The sequence below is a fragment of the Astatotilapia calliptera genome, chromosome 3 (genome assembly GCF_964374335.1).
Source record: "Astatotilapia calliptera chromosome 3, fAstCal68.1, whole genome shotgun sequence".
Taxonomy (NCBI): Eukaryota; Metazoa; Chordata; class Actinopteri; order Cichliformes; family Cichlidae; genus Astatotilapia; species Astatotilapia calliptera.
In genome coordinates, this window is record NC_137424.1 from 47,773,112 (window position 1) to 47,785,515 (window position 12,404).

The 12,404-nt window shown below is 42.4% G+C and overlaps 1 long non-coding RNA gene across 1 annotated transcript; it reads right to left on the reverse strand.

Moving 5' to 3' along the window:
- Window positions 1–1,775: 1,775 nt before the first annotated feature.
- On the reverse strand, window positions 1,776–4,512 carry LOC145421302 (uncharacterized). Its single transcript, XR_013902636.1, has 7 exons — window positions 3,853–4,512; window positions 3,745–3,780; window positions 3,257–3,667; window positions 3,032–3,094; window positions 2,886–2,948; window positions 2,697–2,798; window positions 1,776–2,593 (listed from the first exon to the last, which is right to left on the reverse strand). It is a non-coding gene; the product is annotated as an uncharacterized LOC145421302 (long non-coding RNA).
- Between the last annotated feature and the right edge of the window lie 7,892 nt (window positions 4,513–12,404).

Genomic DNA, 12,404 nt, shown 5'->3' on the forward strand with positions numbered 1-12,404 from the left:
CATTTTGGACAGCCGTGATAAAAGCATCCCAGAAATTCCCACACCCACTTTTCCCCGTTAATCAGCGCGTATCCGTCGACAAAGTACGGGCCTATTTTTTTCTCTCCGCCGGTTGTGAGAGCGTGTTGAACGGGAATTTTCTGAGAGTGAGCTACCCACTCCAGCCACTGAATGGACGCGTGCGAATAGGCTTTGAACCTGCGCCCGTAGTTGTCGGGCGAGGGGATAGCCAGACTGTTTTCGGGTAGGAAATTGGTGAGAAACACTTTCATGCAGGCTGAAGCTATAGTGACGCAGCTGAAAGGGTCTACTTTAGTTTCGCCTATAAACCCGTCTCTGAACTTTACGCACGCCTCTCTCAGAATATTAACGTCGTTTCGGCAGTAATACAGGGATTCTTTTTCAAAGTTAAACACTCCCCGGGAGGCCTCGCAGTGCCATCGCAAAAACTCTGCCCTTTCGGGAGGTGACATGCGCTCCACCCCGTAATCTGAAGGAGGAGGGTACGGACCCGAGTATTTTAAGCGGTCCCGCGAGCTGAATTTGTGAGGAAAAAATCCCTTGGATTTGTCCTCGAAGCCTAAAGCTTTGGGCATAGCGCTGAGACGCATGGTGAGAAAAGAAAGCGAGTCTATGAATTTGAGAAGGAAATCGGATTCTGTGAAACATATAATTTTACTGCCTTGCATGATGAGAGAGGGCGTCATCCCACCCCCCACCAGGTGGCTTAGAATTAAATAGCTGTCAAACCCTTTCGCGTTGTGCGCAACGAACGTGGTTTCTCTATATCTTTTCCTTCTGTATCTTTGGAGAAACTTTTCAACACAGTCTACACCGTAAGCGTGCCACTCTTCTCCTTCTAGAGATTTTGTGCACACTAGGTAAGGGACGTGCGCCCCCTCCCTGTCTGGGAAGGTTTCAAAGTCATAAAAGATTATGGAAGCGTTATCAGAGTTTTCATGTTTCAAAGGTTGGATGTAACACTGGTGTTGATCGTTGTCGGGAGGAAGCTCCGCGCGACAGATTTTACATCTGGCGGCTGTGCACCTGTGCATTCCGCGACGGGAGAGGTGCTTGCAGTCCGGACATTTATACAATTGTTGACAAACGCTGAGGTCTGAACCGGAGTGAATTCTAGGTTGTTTGTGCTTTAAATAACACGCACGTGTGCGACATGATCTGTTACAATCCGTACAGATTACAGAGTCCAGAAAGTGAGAGGGGCATGCGGGGTCAAAACAGAGGTTGCAGCGGTTTTGGCAAAAGTGTTCTTCTCTTTTATAATACCCGCGGTGACATTCGTCGCAAATGTACTGAATTCCTAAAAATGTTTTTAGATTTTTTATCCCGTAATAGTGATGGTGGAATAAGAATAAGTACAGCGGGTGAGGCGTGTTCGGGTAGTCTGTTTCGATTAATGAAAGAGTTCTGTCCTCGCGCGGGCGGTAAAACACGACGATTTTACGTTTTAGTATTTGTTCGAATTTACCTATGTCGGTGAGAGTTACCTGAGTGCGATCGCTCAACCCCGCTAAACGCTGCAGCTCTCTGCCGCGTTCCAGGGCCTGTTTATCTGTGAAATGAGGTTGAGTGAGGTGAATCAGGTTGATGGCAAAACACAGATTATCGTTTTTGTTTTTTACCACGTACAGACAGCGTCGCTTTTTGACTAGAATTTCATCGTCTAACATTTTGTGAATCTTTTTACGCGGATCATTACTGCCACCGCCTCTAGGATTTCTAATTACTTGCACAACAATTTCTAGGGGAGAGCCTGCGACGATCGCTCCGTTTGATTGTATCAGCCTGGCTAGCAGGTCCTCAAAAACCGGTACAATGTTTTCAGCGCTTTCGTCGTCGACGTTAAAAACAGAGTGATTTCGCGCGTGCTCGCTGATGATCTCCAGTTGAACCCGGTCGTTACGACTAACTTCCGGTCTGACCCTATCCGCTAGATCTACAAAATTATCCCTGACGTTGAGGTAAAATTGAGCGAGGTCGCTCGCTTCATCCGGAGAGGGAATGTTAAATACTCGCCTTATTTCGAAATTATTAAAATGTTCGCGGCGAGTCACCGCATCGTTCTGTACCCGAGATCCTCCTCCTCCTTGTTGATGCTCCGCAGGCCGGTCCTCCTCCTCCTCCCTGGGCTGCTGCTGATGATGCTGCTCCACCTGCTGCTGCTCCTCCCCCTGCTGCCGGTCGTAGAGCTGAAGAGCATTTTCTATCGGCTGCAGAGGGTCAAAGTTCAGTAGACCGGCAAGCCGTTCGTTTTCAATGTTTTGAAGGAGGACCTGCAATGCGTTTTCTAAAGGTTGTAGAGGGTCGTTTGGTGGTGGTGGGGCTATATTGTTTTCTAACGGTGGGGCTAAATGTTCATGGTTTCTGTTTAATTCTGCCACGGCTTCCAACAAAGCCTCAGGAATGCTGTGTTCTTCCGACATGATTTTCTTTATTTCTTAATTCACAGACTTTTACATGCTTTTACTTTACAGGTCCTTGTGTCTGTATATCGATGCATATGTGCGAACTGTTGCGGCGTACATGGAAGCGAGGTTTTCAAGGATTCTCCTCTTATGAAGCATCCGTCGAGCTGTAAGAAAAGACGGACAGAATGTATTTTTTAAACCTTACATTTTTTATTTTTATAGAGCAGAGAAGTTTAATAGGATCGATTCATCCCCCCCGTCAATTACCTCTCAGTCTTCCGAGAGGAGCTCTCACTCTCCTGAGAGGAGGCGATCTGGACGGTTCCTCCTCAGCCTGATTTTCTTCCGTCTGATTTTCTGTATCGGTCTCTGTCGGGGAAAATAAAACAGAAGAGATTTAAGAAAACAATCTCATCCTTCCTATTTTTTTGAGAATGAAAAAAACGTTTTATTTACCTCGCTCCTCCGCCCGATTGTCTGTAGCGGCGGGGGATTGGTTAGGTAAATCCGCAATCTCGGCTGCCGAGAAATAAAACAGAAGAGATTTAAGAAAACAACCTCCTCTTTCCTATTTTTCGAGAATGAAAAAACTTTTTATTTACCTCGCTCCTCCGCGCGATTGTCTGTAGCGGAGGGGGGTTGAATAGGTATATCCGCAATCTCGGCTGCCGAGAAATAAAACAGAAAAGAGAAAGATTTAATAAAAAAAAAACTTTTTAGCTCGCTTTATACCACTCCAAGTCGGGAGGGGCGGTATAGCACACTCGGATTACTCCGCCACATCCTGATATTTATCGAAATGACGGATATTGCATCATATTGTTTACCTTTTGGTTTAAAAGGTATTTTCCTGCAGTTCTCCCGGTATGCGTTGATGAAAATAACGTCGTCTTCTTCTTCTTTTCGCTGCGGCGGGGTCTGTATATTCTCGGTTACCTCTGTCGAGAAATAAAGCAAAACTTTTTAAAAATCTGCTCCGGGTCGGGAGGGGCGGTATAGCACACTCGGATTACTCCGTCACATCCTGTTATTCAACAAAATGGCTGATAATGCATCATATTGTTTACCTTCGGTTTTAAAACTTTTTTCTCCGCGGTTCTCCCGGTATGCGGAGACGGAAATAGTGCCGTCTTCTCTTCGACGCGGCGGCGGCGGAGGTTCTGCGGGGGATATGGCTTCTAATTCGCCGTGGAAAACGGCCGGATTTCTGCTGTTACTCACTGCATTATCGATTGTTTCTGTAAGTATCAGAGCATGGTTAAATCAAGTCTATCTAAACTTGTTTAAAAAATGGTATATACTTATTTAAACGTACCGTAGTCCACTTGCGTGAAATCATTGATGTAGAAATCTAAAAGAAAGTAATCAAATTATTGACATCTCTGTTGATATATAATTTAAAGTCGTAAAGAAAAAAACTTACCGGGGTGAGGTATGAACAGATCCGGCGAGATGGCCCTCTGATCGGCGGCGTTGTTTGAACGGAATGCTGACATAATATTCTCGGATTCTTCCTCGCGATTGGTAGAACTGTCACAGATAGCGACTCCCCTTCCGCTTCTTCTCTCATTTTATCCTAGTCTAGCGAAGCATCTGTTTTTCGCATCTTTCTCTTGACAATACCGGTAGTTAGAGGGGGTTTGTTTTTTTTTTGATTGCCTTCTTGCGAACGCCGTCTGTTTTCCCCCATTCCGCAACGGTAAAATATGGCTTTGAGACGGGTATTTGTTTTACCAAATGGACAATTGCTGTCTGACCTTGTTCTTGCTGTTGACAAAACTCGGCTCATGGTTGACTCTTTCCCACAGAGGGGGGAATAAACTTATTCGAATATGAGATTTTTTTTTCCTCGCTAAGACTAGTTTTATGGGGAGATGTAAAAACAGGGTTACAAGCAATGATAATATCGGATGTTGACTCCTCAGCGTCATCATTTTCTATCTATTGAGAAAACTTATTGTAAAAAGTAATGAAGAAAAAAACTCCTCCTTGCCTCGCGGGGTGTGTGTGTGTGTGTGTGTGTGTGTGTGTGTGTGTGTGGGCCTTCTTGCGAACGCCGTCTGTTTTCTGCAACGGTAAAATACGACTTTGAGACGGATATTTGTTTTACCAAATGGACAATTGCTGTTGACAAAACTCGGCTCATGGCTGACTCTTTCCCACAGAGGGGGGTGCTTTAATAAACTTATTCGAATATGAGCTTTTTTTTTTTTTTTTCCTCGCTAAGACTAGTTTTATGGGGAGATGTAAAAAACCGGGTTACAAGCAATGATAATATCGGATGTTGACTCCTCAGCGTCAACATTTTCTATCTATTGAGAAAACTTATTGTTAAAGTATTGAAGAAAAAACTCTCTACTTTGGTCTGACAAGGAGCAGGTTGCGCAAAACCTACCTCATATAGATGTTTTAATAATAATAATATTTTTTTGGAGGGCGTGTTATAGGATATAAGCATTGAGAAAAAAAACAAAACTGATATCTGCTGACTCACTCCTCCTTGACCCGCGGTGTGTGTGTGTGTGTGTGTGTGTGTGTGGGTGGGTGGGTGGGTGGGTGGGTCTTCTTGTGAACGCCGTCTGTTTTCTGCAACGGTAAAATACGGCTTTGAGACGGATATTTGTTTTGCCAAATGGACAATTGCTGTCGACAAAACTCTCATGGTTGACTCTTTCCCACAGAGGTGTGTGTGTGTGTGTGTGTGTGTGTGTGTGTGTGTGTGTGTGTGTGTGTGTGTGTGTGAAACAAGATCGCCTGTCGCTGGTTTGTTTTTTCAGTCTCTTGTAAAAAAGGACTCTCAAAAGGAAAAGTAGTATTCACTAAGCGATATTTATTCAATTTTTTTACACATAGGCAGCCTGTAGGTTACAAGCGGATAGAAAGTTCTTCTTTTCATCACAGAATCATCTGCTGCATCACCGCTGTGGTTAGGGAACATGATGCAACAGGTCTGAAAATGACTAGACACTTCCGGAGTATTTCCGGTAGGGTCATAAGGTCCGGATCGATGCCTTCCATAGTAAATATGCTGTATTTGAATATGTCATATTCAAAACCTTCTTCTTCGGGAGAGCAGATCTCATCGGACACAGGACCGCTGCGGGGCTGCAGAAGGAAATCCATCTTGTGTCTGTGCCTTAGAAATTGTGACGGACTCCTCTCTCTGCTTTTTTATTCCCCTCCAACAGATGGCGCTCTTCCGGAGGTTTCCCCCTCCCTCTAAAAACTTTTTTTCCCAACAACAGATGACGCGCTTCCGGAGGTTTTCCCCCTCCCTCTAAAAACTTTTTTTTTTTCCCCAACAACAGATGACGCGCTTCCGGGTTCACCCCTCCTTTCTCGGGGTGCAATTCGTTACGGTTAGCAACAGATGGCGCGCTTCCGGGGTCCGCCCCCCTTTCTCAGGATATAATTCGTCACGCGGGGGGTTTCCCACCCCCCTTTCTCCGGATACGATTCGTCACGCTGGGGGTTTCCCACGGAGGGGAGGGGCGGGAGGTCAAAAGGTCGTGATTAGGGCCATCAATCACTTCGGATCAAATTTTGTCATAAGCTGTATGGGATTAACTCTCTAAGGTGATTTTAATTACCATTTACGTAATATTTGGTAGCTTAAAAACATATTTTTAAGTTGTTTACTCATAAAAATTATGTTCCTCCAATTACTTTTTCCACATTATTTAAAATGATTTTTAAGTGTTATGTAATTAATTACAGCAATTACAAAAACAATTTTTTAAAGTTCATTATTTAAAATATTAAGTTGCTGATTTTCATCATTATTATCATCATTTTAGCTTTCTCTTATTTTTTTATTTTTATTTTATTGTAATAGCTTTTAAGAAAGGAATTCATTCAACATTTTTTTTTATCAAAAAACTTTTTTATTTTTTAACTGTAGGCATTTCAACACTTTGTATTTAAAAAGTGGAAATAAACCAGAAATTTAGATTTATACCATCACAGCCAAGTTATAGAATATGCCTTTATGTATTTAACACCACAGAAACAAATGTGTTCAATTGGTAAAAAATCTACTTAGAAAACATTTTGTTACAGTAATACTTCCATGCAAGTGTTCAGTAAATGTTAACTTTCAATGCCTACCAAACTTTACAAGATCTTGCATCTTTCTATTACACAATGCAGCAAACACCTTTAAGATCAATGTTACACATATAAGATTCCAAACAGTTAACAATTTTTGAAACAGAGTGAACATCTTTAACATAATGATGGTTCCATCAAGGTCAAGGAACAGCTTCTGAACAACTTCAAAAGTATATTTCAGATCCTTGCATTAGCTCAGATTGAGAGCATATATTATGCCCATGAGCAAAACACAGCACCTTGGGAAATTCTGGCCCTCCATGATTTTTGTTTCCTCCACCACAATGGTTGCAGTCTTATGGTTAGATCCAGGGGTGTACCGGTCACTGATGCTGGCAGTTTTCATCACCTGCCTTTCAAGGTTGACCTTAAGTTCTTCGGTGTTAACTTAAGGCCAACCTTAAGTTAAGGAATTAATAGGTTAATTCACTAACCTATTTAAAAAAAAATAGGTTAGTGAATTATAGATTAGACTTTTATACTTATTGAAGCTTAATGAATTCAGATGATCAATGGAACACACACACACACACACACACACACACACACACACACACACACACACACAATGCTGAATGACTTACACCAAACTCCATGAAAAGGACCTCTTCCTTCTCTCCAAGGAAAGTGATAAGGCAGCAGATGGCTACTTCTCTGCGTGTTTCAATTGTATTGTGCTATTTAAGAAAAAATAAAATATGAGTATAAAATACATGGGTGACTCCTATGGAACACCAGGACTGCCAACAAAGTGCATTTCAAAGCTACCCAAAGTCTAAATAGTTGTCCTACCTCAAGAAGCATGTCCTTGATCTGCCTGATTCTCACTCCCTTAGCTCCTCCCCTTGATAAAATGACATCCATCAGTTTTGGGGTGCAATGGTCAAGTGTAGCCATTCAAGGCTTACAGTGGTTATTCTCTTGAACTCCTCCTTTATCTGTAGAACACGCAAACAGAAGAATTAAACCTTGCAGACTCTTAGCTATACTGCATTAATGAATGCTCTAATACATTATTTAAAGAGAATAGATGTGATCTAAGGCTACCCCAAGTTTTGAGGGAACCAAAACAATCGTGGTGAAGACAAAAGAGACTTCCGCACCATAACCGTGGTGTAATCTCTAATGTTTTAGCAACCCTGTTTTTGCAGAGGCTTCGAATTTACACATTGTTCACTCCCAGCCCATTTTGTAAAAAATGTGTCCCAACTTAACAAAGCACTAATGACCCTAGATTATCACACTATACTAACTGCTTACATAAAGTCTTAATGTTAAGTAGATTCACATAGCCTATGCCAGAATAATGCTATTGGAATGACATTAACAATATTTCACACAGTCTGATTTAAAAAAACAAACAAACAAAAAAAACAAAGATAGCCACAGCTCTTAAGTTCAAGAACAATACTTACTTTAAGCTGTATCACAATACTAACCAAAATCAATGTAATATTACGTATAGGTCATGCAAGTTTTATAAAGATATAAAATAGGTGAGCCAGACGGAAAAAAGAAGCCTCTAGGTTATCCCTCTGACAAAACTATTCACAGTTTAAAGGCTTCTAATTTTGGTAAAAAGAAAAACAAAATCAGCCTATGATCGAAATTAGATTGCACTGTGTAGCAAGACTTTAACCATGCTTTTCCTAGCCACAGTTGCACTCTCTAGCTGAAGACTTTTGTCAAATGAAACTTTTTAAGTCTTATCCTCTCCTGTGCTAAAGTTTAGAATGGCTAGCATTAGCTACATGTGGTAGTGCAAAGTATTTCCTTATCTGTATGAGCATCACATCATACACAAATCCACTACAGGTGACTAGCATAAATGGTAAATGGCCTGTATTTATATAGTGCTTTACTAGTCCCTAATGACCCCAAAGCGCTTTACATATCCAGTCATCCACCCATTCACACACACATTCACACACTGGTGAGCTACAATGGCAAGCTACATTGTAGCCACAGCCACCCTGGGGCGCACTGACAGAGGCGAGGCTGCCGGACACTGGCGCCACCGGGCCCTCTGACCACCACCAGTAGGCAACGGATGAAGTGTCTTGCCCAAGGACACAACGACCGAGACTGTCCAAGCCGGGGCTCGAACCGGCAACCTTCCGATTACATGGCGAACGCCCAACTCAAATGCTTTGCTTTGGTAGAACTGTTATTTGTAAATGAAATGTTACTTACCTTGAAATGTCTTTTACAAAAGCTTGCACCATGCAATGCAACATGTGTGAATTTGCCGGGGCTAGTTAAGTCAGTAGGGGAGGGAATTTGAAATCAGAAGTTACAGTGGAAAAAAATAAGTTATCTATTAAATTTCTTTAAGTAATTACAACTTGAATTTTATTTTGAACCCACTAACATTGGGATTTAATTTCAAATAAAATTAATTTAATGTAATTACCAACATTATTAATTCAACACAACCCAAAAAAAGAAAGTTTGCAACTTAGAAGGTCTATCTTAATCAATAAATTAGAATTTTTATGTTGCAGCCATGGATTTAATCAAGTGGTGGTAAAAGGCCTGATGAATTACTTTTTAGAGTGTTGATAACAGAAGTTCTTTGGGATTACCTTTACAGGGAGTGCAGAATTATTAGGCAAATGAGTATTTTGTCCACTTCATCCTCTTCATGCATGTTGTCTTACTCCAAGCTGTATAGGCTCGAAAGCCTACTACCAATTAAGCATATTAGGTGATGTGCATCTCTGTAATGAGAAGGGGTGTGGTCTAATGACATCAACACCCTATATCAGGTGTGCATAATTATTAGGCAACGTCCTTTCCTTTGGCAAAATGGGTCAAAAGAAGGACTTGACAGGCTCAGAAAAGTCAAAAATAGTGAGATATCTTGCAGAGGGATGCAGCAGTCTCAAAATTGCAAAGCTTCTGAAGCGTGATCATCGAACAATCAAGCGTTTCGTTCAAAATAGTCAACAGGGTCGCAAGAAGCGTGTGGAAAAACCAAGGCGCCAAATAACTGCCCATGAACTGAGAAAAGTCAAGCGTGCAGCTGCCAAGATGCCACTTGCCACCAGTTTGGCCATATTTCAGAGCTGCAACATCACCGGAGTGCCCAAAAGCACAAGGTGTGCAATACTCAGAGACATGGCCAAGGTAAGAAAGGCTGAAAGACGACCACCACTGAACAAGACACACAAGCTGAAACGTCAAGACTGGGCCAAGAAATATCTCAAGACTGGTTTTTCTAAGGTTTTATGGACTGATGAAATGAGAGTGAGTCTTGATGGGCCAGATGGATGGGCCCATGGCTGGATTGGTAAAGGGCAGAGAGCTCCAGTCCGACTCAGACGCCAGCAAGGTGGAGGTGGAGTACTGGTTTGGGCTGGTATCATCAAAGATGAGCTTGTGGGGCCTTTTCGGGTTGAGGATGGAGTCAAGCTCAACTCCCAGTCCTACTGCCAGTTTCTGGAAGACACCTTCTTCAAGCAGCGGTACAGGAAGAAGTCTGCATCCTTCAAGAAAAACATGATTTTCATGCAGGACAATGCTCCATCACACGCGTCCAAGTACTCCACAGCGTGGCTGGCAAGAAAGGGTATAAAAGAAGAAAAACTAATGACATGGCCTCCTTGTTCACCTGATCTGAACCCCATTGAGAACCTGTGGTCCATCATCAAATGTGAGATTTACAAGGAGGGAAAACAGTACAGCTCTCTGAACAGTGTCTGGGAGGCTGTGGTTGCTGCTGCACGCAATGTTGATGGTGAACAGATCAAAACACTGACAGAATCCATGGATGGCAGGCTTTTGAGTGTCCTTGCAAAGAAAGGTGGCTATATTGGTCTCTGATTTGTTTTTGTTTTGTTTTTGAATGTCAGAAATGTATATTTGTGAATGTGGAGATGTTATATTGGTTTCACTGGTAAAAATAAATAATTGAAATGGGTATATATTTGTTTTTTGTTAAGTTGCCTAATAATTATGCACAGTAATAGTCACCTGCACACACAGATATCCCCCTAAAATAGCTAAAACTAAAAACAAACTAAAAACTACTTCCAAAAACATTCAGCTTTGATATTAATGAGTTTTTTGGGTTCATTGAGAACATGGTTGTTGTTCAATAATAAAATTATTCCTCAAAAATACAACTTGCCTAATATTTCTGCACTCCCTGTAATATTTTAAGCAGATGCAGATAAATAAATGTAGTCCCAGGTGTAGAGTGCACTGGTTGCAGAAGAGAGAAGGATGCGACACCGAGGATGTGGACAAGTGGGTGAAGAATTTGTCTGACACACAGCTCACCCAAACAGAGAAAAATATCCTTGATAAAGGGTTGAATTTTGCTGTCACACTGAGACAAATCCTGCTAGTGGAGCTGATCACAGCCACAGAAACAGCAATTCATAACAACAATATTGCAGAAGTGGAAGCAGAGCAACTACGGACGAATGTTTCGGCCTGTCTCAGCAATGCAAAGCCCCCAGCATCCAACACCACCATGGAGGAGAGGAAGGCACTCACATCACTACGTAATAACAACAATATTATCATCCTTCCGGCAGACAAGGGTAGGTGCACAGTACTGCTAAACCAGAAAGACTATCATGAGAAAATTTTGTCACTGCTCAGTGACGAAAATACTTATGAGCCCCTGAAATGAGAGCCATGAAGTGGTTACAGGAAGAGGGTGATAGACTGTCTGAAGCAGTTAGAACACGACAAGGCTATTGACTGGACCTCATACCACAGGCTGTACCCAGAGGAATCTACACCAAGTCTGTATGGTTTACCGAAAATACATAAACAGGGTGCACCTTTAAGACTGATTGTCTGTATGATCAGCTTGGTCACCTATAACACCTCTAAGTTTCTGGCTTCGATCCTCAACCCGCTGGTGGGCAGCTCTGAACACCACATCCAGAGAAGGTGAGAGATGTCATTATGGAGGCAGATTAAACCAACAGCAACAGGACCACTCTCAGCATCGACCAGGTGTGTTTGAACTATGTCTTCATTCCACCTGTTTCTCAAACAAGGGTCAGTACTACAGGCAGAAACATGGGTGTGCCATGGGCTCCCCAGTTTCATCCATCGTGGTCAATTTGTACATGGAAGGAGTGGAAAAGAGGGCTTTGCTGTCCTACCCTGGCACACCACCAAGCCATTGGTTCAGGTATGTGGATGACACCTGGGTGAAAATAAAATCTCAGGACGTACCACATTTCACGGATCACATTAACTCGATGAACCGACACATCAAATTCACCAGGGAGGATATGAAAAGTGACAGGTTAGCCTTCTTAGACTGTGAGATTTCCATCAGTAATGGGGGACATCTAAAAGCTGACGTGTACCGTAAACCTACGCATACGGATCAGTATTTAAGGTTTGACTCTCATCATCTGTCATAAAGGCCAGGAGGTCAGTACATGAAAATGGACCCAGATGCAGCGCTTACTAGGGTTTCTTTAGGCACCAGTGTGTTTATTCAATAACACAAAAATACATGTTCCATGAAAAACCAGCAATCACCTACAACGAGAAAGATTCTGAGGACGAAGGAATCACAGGGGTGAAGGTACTGTAATAGAGAAAGAGACTGAGTAGAGTAAAGACAGATATGAGGGAGGGAAAACTACAACTGACTGGTTAAGTCTTACTTGTAGGCAGAGGCGAGAGACTCTGGAGGAGGGGGTGAAGGGCCGAGTGAGTGAATGAGGTGGGGGAGAGGTCCTGAGTTCCAGTGATTCCAGAGAGAATGAGGACAGGCAGGTGACTACAGAGCAGAGACTGAATCCAGAGAAGACGTAGTGGTGCAAAGATGCAAACCTTGTAACGTTTAAAACAATTATAATTTCTTGTAACAGCGACCAGCGTCCAGAC